At 49.5% G+C, this 7,487-nt stretch overlaps 1 long non-coding RNA gene across 1 annotated transcript in view; it reads left to right on the top strand.

The window, feature by feature from the left end:
• The window catches only part of LOC140106714 (uncharacterized), a 32,645-nt gene that overhangs the window by 9,505 nt on the left and 15,653 nt on the right, over positions 1-7,487 (top strand). The gene's annotated exons all lie outside the window — the stretch shown is intronic.

Genomic DNA, 7,487 nt, shown 5'->3' with positions numbered 1-7,487 from the left:
ATTAGAATAGTGTTAGGCAGGAGTGATTCTACAAGAACCCAACAGCCCTTCTTAGGGCTACAATAACGTTATATATTTACTTTTTTGGGGTTTGCTTGTGGCTGGGCTTGCTGCCACTAGTAGTGCAGCTAGTACCATATTGTGAGTAATTTGCAGGGAGACTTGCGACCATTGTGTTTAGCTCTTACTGACACACATATCCACCTCAAACACCGAAGTGGGACAATTTATTAGGGGTTTGATTTGAATTAGGCAGAGTCTGCTGATTTATTTTTTTTTACGTTTATTTACTTTTATAACTCAAAGTCATCAGGCACAGCACAAAATCCAGTTGTGTGCTGTCAGGGTAGGTTAGAAACTAGCCATAGCAATAGGTTAGCATCGTTTCGTTTAAAAAAAAAAACACAAAAAAAAAACAAAAAACAAAAAAAATTAAAGTTTACACTTTAATTTTGAAAATGTTTAACCCGAGGGCTAGGGGTAGAGGACGAGGGCGTGGACGTGGGCGTCCAACTACTGCAGGGGTCAGAGGCCGTGGTCCTGGGTGGGGTGAGACACCACCTGCTAATGAGGGAGCAGGGGAACGCCGCACAGCTACACTCCATAGGTTCATCATGTCTCAAGTTACTGGGACTCGTGGTAGAGCACTGTTGAGGCCAGAACAGTGCGAAGAGGTGATGTTGTGGATTGCGGACAATGCTTCTAGCCATTTGTCCACCAGTCAGTCTTCCACGCAGTCCACCCATGTCACCGAAATCAGCACTCCTCCAGCTCCTCCACCTCAGCCTCCTTCCCCCCAGTCTGCCCCCTCCCAGCAAAATTTGGCATTTGAACCGGCATACTCTGAGGAACTGGACCCTTCCCACAGTCACAAACCACTTGTCCGGTTGCTGCTGAGCTATTTTCCGATGCCCAGGTTTTCCACCGGTCGCAGTCTGTGGGTGATGACGACATTATTGACGTAGTGGAAGAAGTGTGTAAAGAGGTGTCGGACGATGAGGAGACACGGTTGTCAGACAGTGGTGAAGTTGTTGTCAGGGCAGGAAGTCCGAGGGGGGAGCAGACTGAGGGATCGGAGGATGATGAGGTGACAGACCCAAGCTGGGTTGATAGGCCGGGTGAACACAGTGTTTCTGAGACGGAAGCGAGTCCTATAGCAGAACAGGTTTGAAGAGGCAGTGGTGTGGCCAGACGGAGAGGCAGGGCCAGAGCTGGTGCATCAGCGCCAAATGTTTCACGAAGTCAAGCTCCCGTGGCGAGGGCTAGATTTTCAGAAGTCTGGAGGTTCTTCAAAGAAACACCGGATGACCGACGGACTGTGGTGTGCAACCTGTGCCAAACCAGGATCAGCAGGGGTTCCACCACTACTAGCTTAAGTACCACCAGTATGCGCAGGCATATGAATGCTAAACACCCCACTCAATGGCACCAAGCCCATTCACTTCCGTCCGGGCACACCACTGCTCCTTCCCCTGTGTCATCTGCTAGTCAGCCCCCTGCCCAGGACCCCGGCCCAAACACCTCCCGTGCGAAAACCCCATCTTCGCCTCCACGATCCTCCACAGCATCCACCAGCGTTCAGCTCTCCATACCCCAGACGCTGAAGCACAAAAGGAACTATAGTGCAACCCACTCACACGCCCAAGCCCTCAACGTCCACATCTCCAAACTGCTTAGCCTGGAGATGCTGCCCTATAGGCTGGTAGAGACCGAGGCCTTTCGAAACCTCATGGCAGTGGCTGCCCCTCGGTATTCGGTTCCCAGCCGCCACTACTTTTCCCGGTGTGCCGTCCCAGCCCTGCACCAGCATGTGTCAGACAACATCATCCGTGCCCTGACCAACGCCGTTTCTGACAAGGTCCACCTGACCACGGACACGTGGACGAGTGCTGCCGGGCAGGGCCACTGTATATCGCTGACGGCACATTGGGTTAACTTGGTGGAGGCTGGGACCGAGTCTGACGCTGGGGCTGGTCATATGCTGCCAACGCCGAGGATTGCGGGGCCTGCCTCGGTCCAAGTCTCAAAGGCCTACTATGCCTCCTCCTCCTCCCACCCCTCCTCCACCTCCTCCTCCGAATTACCATCCGTGGGCATGGCGCTGTCAGTCGGTAGCTCTAGGTACAGCAGCAGTGCCGTCGCTAAGAGACAGCAGGCGGTGCTCAAACTGCTGAGCCTAGGCGATAAAAGGCACACCGCCAAAGAGCTATTACAGGGCATTAGGGTGCAGACCAATCTGTGGCTGGCACCGCTGAACCTGAAGCCAGGCATGGTTGTGTGTGACAACGGCTGTAACCTGGTGGCGGCTCTGCAACTCGGCAGACTGACACATGTGCCATGCCTGGCCCATGCGTTAAATCTCATAGTTCAGCGTTTCCTCAAGACATACCCCAATCTGTCTGATTTGCTCACGAAGGTGCGCCGCATCTGTGCGCATTTCAGGAAGTCCAGCCCAGATGCTGCCACTCTCAGGGCAGCGCAGCGCCGCCTCCAACTGCCCGCTCACCGACTGTTGTGCGACGTGCCCACGAGGTGGAATTCAACATTAACCATGTTATCCAGAGTTTACCAGCAGCCCAGAGCGATTGTAGACTGCCAGATGTCAACTTCCACCAGAACTGGTAGTCAGGTCAGTCAGCTTCCTCAAATCTACAATGAGGAGTGGACGTGGATGTCTGATATCTGTCAGGTGCTGAGTAACTTTGAGGAGTCAACACAGATGGTCAGTGGCGATGCCGCCATCATCAGCCTCACCATCCCGCTGCTTGGCCTGTTGAAAAACTCTCTGGTCAGCATGAAGTCGGAAGCTTTGCGCTTGTCACAGGAGACGGGGGAAGAAGATTCCCTTGTTGATAGCCAAAGCACCCTCAGGTCTGTTTCTCAGCGAGGCGGAGGAGGATGAGGAGGAAGAGATGGAGAATGTTGGCGAGACAGAAGAGGGGACCATTGTTCAGTCCTTCACTGTTCAGCGTGCATGGGCAGAAGAAGAGGAGATGGAGGAGTTGGAGGAGGAGAAAATGGACAGTCAGGCCAGTGAGGGGAGTGAATTCTTGCGCGTTGGGACTCTGGCGCATATGGCAGATTTCATGCTAGGCTGCCTATCCCGTGACCCTCGCGTTCAAAGAATTTATTCCAGCACCGATTACTGGGTGTTCACTCTCCTGGACCCACGGTACAAGCAAAATCTTTCCACTCTCATCCCTGGAGAGGAAAGGAGTGTGAGAATGCATGAATACCAGCAGGCCCTGGTGCACAAGCTGAAACAGTATTTCCCTTCTGACAGTGCTAGCGGCAGAGGGCGTACTTGTGCGGGACAAGTAGCGAGGGAGAGTAGGCGAGCAGGCAGCTTGTCCAGCACTGGCAGGGATACGCTTTACAAGGCCTTTGCCAGTTTTATGTCACCCCAGCAAGACACTGTCACCTGTCCCCAGTCTCGGCAGAGTAGGGCTGATCTTTACAGAAAGATGGTGAGGGAGTACGTAGCTGACCATACCATCGTCCTAAATGATCACACAGCTCCCTACAACTACTGGGTTTCAAAGCTGGACATGTGGCACGAACTGGCGCTGTACGCCTTGGAGGTTCTTGCCTGTCCTGCCGCTAGCGTGTTGTCCGAGCGGGTTTTCAGTGCAGCTGGTGGCATCATCACCGATAAGCGTACACGCCTGTCGACTGACAGCGCTGACAGGCTGACGCTTATCAAGATGAATAAAGCCTGGATTTCTCAGGATTTCCATTCTCCACCAGGTGAAAGAAGCTCAACCTGAATGATGTATGCACTCCTCCTCCTCGTTGTCCTCCTTCTCCTCCTCTTTGTACACTAAAGCAGAGGAAACTAGCTATAGTACTCTATGTATTTAATTTTTCTGGGGGGCCACCTACCCGGTCCTCTGTTTTAAACAATTTTTGGGAGTGCCACATACAGGCACTCAATCTATTTAATTTTTCTGGAGGACCACCTACCTGCTCCTCTGGTTTGAAAACTTTTTTGGACTGCCACATACAGGCACTCAATTTATTTAATTTTTCTGGAGGGCCACCTACCTGCTCCTCTGGTTTGAAAACTTTTTTGGACTGCCACATACAGGCAGTATCCAAATTAAATTGTCTCCATAGCAGCCTCCACACGTCGTCTTTTTAGCTGCCTCCACACTTTGTCTCCATTGCTACCTTCACACGTCATCGCCATAGCTGCCTCCAAAAGTCGTCCATATAGCTGCCACCATACATCGTCCCCTTATCAAACGAGCTGTGTCAGGCAGAATTTTGGGTTGTTTTCATGGCTTCCACATCAAACTTGTTAACTTTGTCGCCTGCTGTGTAATCCACAAAATATACTGGCAAACTTTTATCATTTACCGATATTATTTCAGCTTTTCTTGCGCATCTGTTTACATTCCCCTCACCCGCCATAACCAAAACTTATAAGAACACTACTACACTTGATCTTATACAAAAGGTTCTTAGGAGTGCTGTTTGGGGAGTAGCCGAGAGACAGGGGCTTGGATTGGCGAAAGCTCGCCTGGCAGCGGAGCACCAGCTCCATCCCAAGATCCAACCACCGTATTTTCTGGACTATAAGACGCACTTTTTTTCCCCAGAAAATGGGGAAAAAACAGTGGTGCGTCTTATAGTCCAGATGTAGGGAACGGAGGGCATCTGGCTGCGCTCTGCCAGCTAATGCTGGCAGTAAGCGCAGCCCTTCACAGTGAAGCGGCACTCAGCACAGCCGCTGCGCTCCTCTCCTTTCCTCAGCCCTCCACTGCTGGAGGGAATGGAGGGCTGCACCCCTGCGCTCTGCCAGCTCTGATGTATATCATGTATATCAGGGCACTGATATACATGATAGTTATGGCAGCAGTGGAGAGAGAGAGGGGGAGGAGAAAATCACTGACAATCCCCGCTGTAAGTAGCCGAGAGGAGCCGAGCCTGTACAGCGCTGTGTCTGTGTCCAGCTCTCCCAGCACAGGATCAGATAAGTGATTAGTGCTCCCTTCCCCCGGTCTCTGCTCTCACACTCTTAACCACTTGTTGCCTGGTATGTAGTGGCTGCTGTCCCCCTGGTAGATTGTAAGCTCTTGTGAGCGTTGTACAAGCACTGTCATCTCCTGTGTCCCCCTCCTCATAGATTGTAAGCTCTTGTGGCCATTGTACAAGCACTGTCATCTCCTGTGTCCTCCTCCTTATAGATTGTAAGCTCTTGTGGCCATTGTACAAGCACTGTCACCTCCTGTGTCCCCCTCCTCATAGATTGTAAGCTCTTGTGGCCATTGTACAACCACTGTCACCTCCTCTGTCCCCCTCCTCCTCATTGATTGTAAGCTCTTGTGACCATTGTACAAGCACTGTCATCTCCTGTGTCCCCTCCTCCTTATAGACTGTAAGCTCTTGTGACCATTGTACAAGCACTGTCATCTCATGTGTCCTCCTCCTCCTCATTGATTGTAAGCTCTTGTGACCATTGTCACATATACTCATACCTATACGACCCTGGTAACTCTTGAGACCCCCTGACTACGTGCCAGCATAATTCTATCTAAAGATAGGCTGCTCGCCCCTGCCCCTCTCCGAAGAGGAACATGGCTGCACTGCCCAGTTATTTACTGTTACTTTATTAAATACTTTGGCATACTATTTGGGGAAAAAACATTTTTCTTAATTTTCCTCCTCTAAAACCTAGGTGCGTCCTATGGTCCAGTGTGTCTTATAGTCCGAAAAATACGGTAACATAGTTTTAACTGCAGCACCTTTAATCTAGTACTAGTTCACTGCCTCCATACATGGTCCCCTTATCAAACGAGCTGTGTCAGGCAGAATTTTGGGTTGTTTTCATGGCTTCCACATCAAACTTGTTAACTTTGTCGCCACCCTGCTGTGTAATCCACAAAATATACTGGCAAACTTTTATCATTTACCGATATTATTTCAGCTTTTCTTGCGCATCTGTTTATATTCCCCTCACCCGCCATAACCAAAACTTATAAGAACACTACTACACTTGATCTTATACAAAAGGTTCTTAGAAGTGCTGTTTGGGGAGTAGCCGAGAGACAGGGGCTTGGATTGGCGAAAGCTCGCCTGGCAGCGGAGCGCCAGCTCCATCCCAAGATCCAACTAACATAGTTTTAACTGCAGCACCTTTAATCTACTACTAGTTCACTGCCTCCATACATGGTCCCCTTATCAAACGAGCTGTGTCAGGCAGAATTTTGGGTTGTTTTCATGGCTTCCACATCAAACTTGTTAACTTTGTCGCCACCCTGCTGTGTAATCCACAAAATATACTGGCAAACTTTTATCATTTACCTATATTATTTCAGCGCTTCTTGCGCATCTGTTTACATTCCCCTCACCCGCCATAACCCAAACTTATAAGAACACTACTACACTTGATCTTATACAAAAGGTTCTTGGAAGTGCTGTTTGGGGAGAAGCCGAGAGACAGGGGTTTGGATTGGCGAAAGCTCGCCTGGCAGCGGAGCGCCAGCTCCATCCCAAGATCCAACTAACATAGTTTTAACTGCAGCACCTTTAATCTACTACTAGTTCACTGCCTCCATAAATGGTCCCCTTATCAAACGAGCTGTGTCAGGCAGAATTTTCAGGTGTTTCACCAGATACATAGTGGAACTCGGCCCATCTGTCGCCGCCATGCTGGAGACCTGAAGTTGCAATCATAGCAGCGCAATATGAATGCCCCATACTGTCGCTCTTAATCATGGAAGTCGTCTCTATGGCTGCCTCCACATGTCGTCCCCTTATCAAAAGAGCTGTGTCAGGCTAATTTTTGGGGTGTTTCACCAGATACGTTATGGAACTTAGTCACTATGTCGCCACCATGCTGTGTTATCGACTAAATATACCGTCAACCTTTTGTTCACATAGGAAATCATTTCAGCGCTTCTTGCTCACCTCCTTTGGTGAAGCCTGAGTCCATTTAGGGTATGTCGCCATGGTACTCTCTAGCCTGCCACTGCTGCCGCTGCCTCTGCATGCCGTCCCCTATAGTGTCAGGGTCAGTTATTGGATGTTTTAGATGCTATCTAGTTTCATTCTGTCACTCTGTCATGGCCATGCTGTTGCCCATAATTTTGGCATAATGTTGCGATTATGCAGCCTCAGAGGCATCCATGCATGCTGCCCCTGCTGTTTCCTGTCCATTTCCGTGGTGTTTCCATCCTTTTCTGAGGTTCCCAGGTGTTTGGCCAAGCTTCCCTGTGCAGAGCCTTGGTCCCCTTAAAAAATGCTTGAGTCTCCCATTGACTTCAATGGAGTTAGTTATTCGAGACGAGCACTCGAGCATCGGGAAAAGTTCGTCTCGAATAACGAGCACCCGAGCATTTTAGTGCTCGCTCATCTCTAATTATTATATTATAACACAATGTATATTGTTACATCTGTATCAATACTTTTTAAAACTATTGATAAAATTAAATACACACATTTTAAAAAATTTCTGCAAATCACAAATATCATAGAGTTTTTAT

The sequence above is a fragment of the Engystomops pustulosus genome, chromosome 11 (assembly GCF_040894005.1).
Source record: "Engystomops pustulosus chromosome 11, aEngPut4.maternal, whole genome shotgun sequence".
NCBI lineage: Eukaryota > Metazoa > Chordata > Amphibia > Anura > Leptodactylidae > Engystomops > Engystomops pustulosus.
The sequence above is the reverse complement of the archived record's forward strand: the minus strand, read 5'-3'. Positions and strand labels throughout refer to the sequence as shown.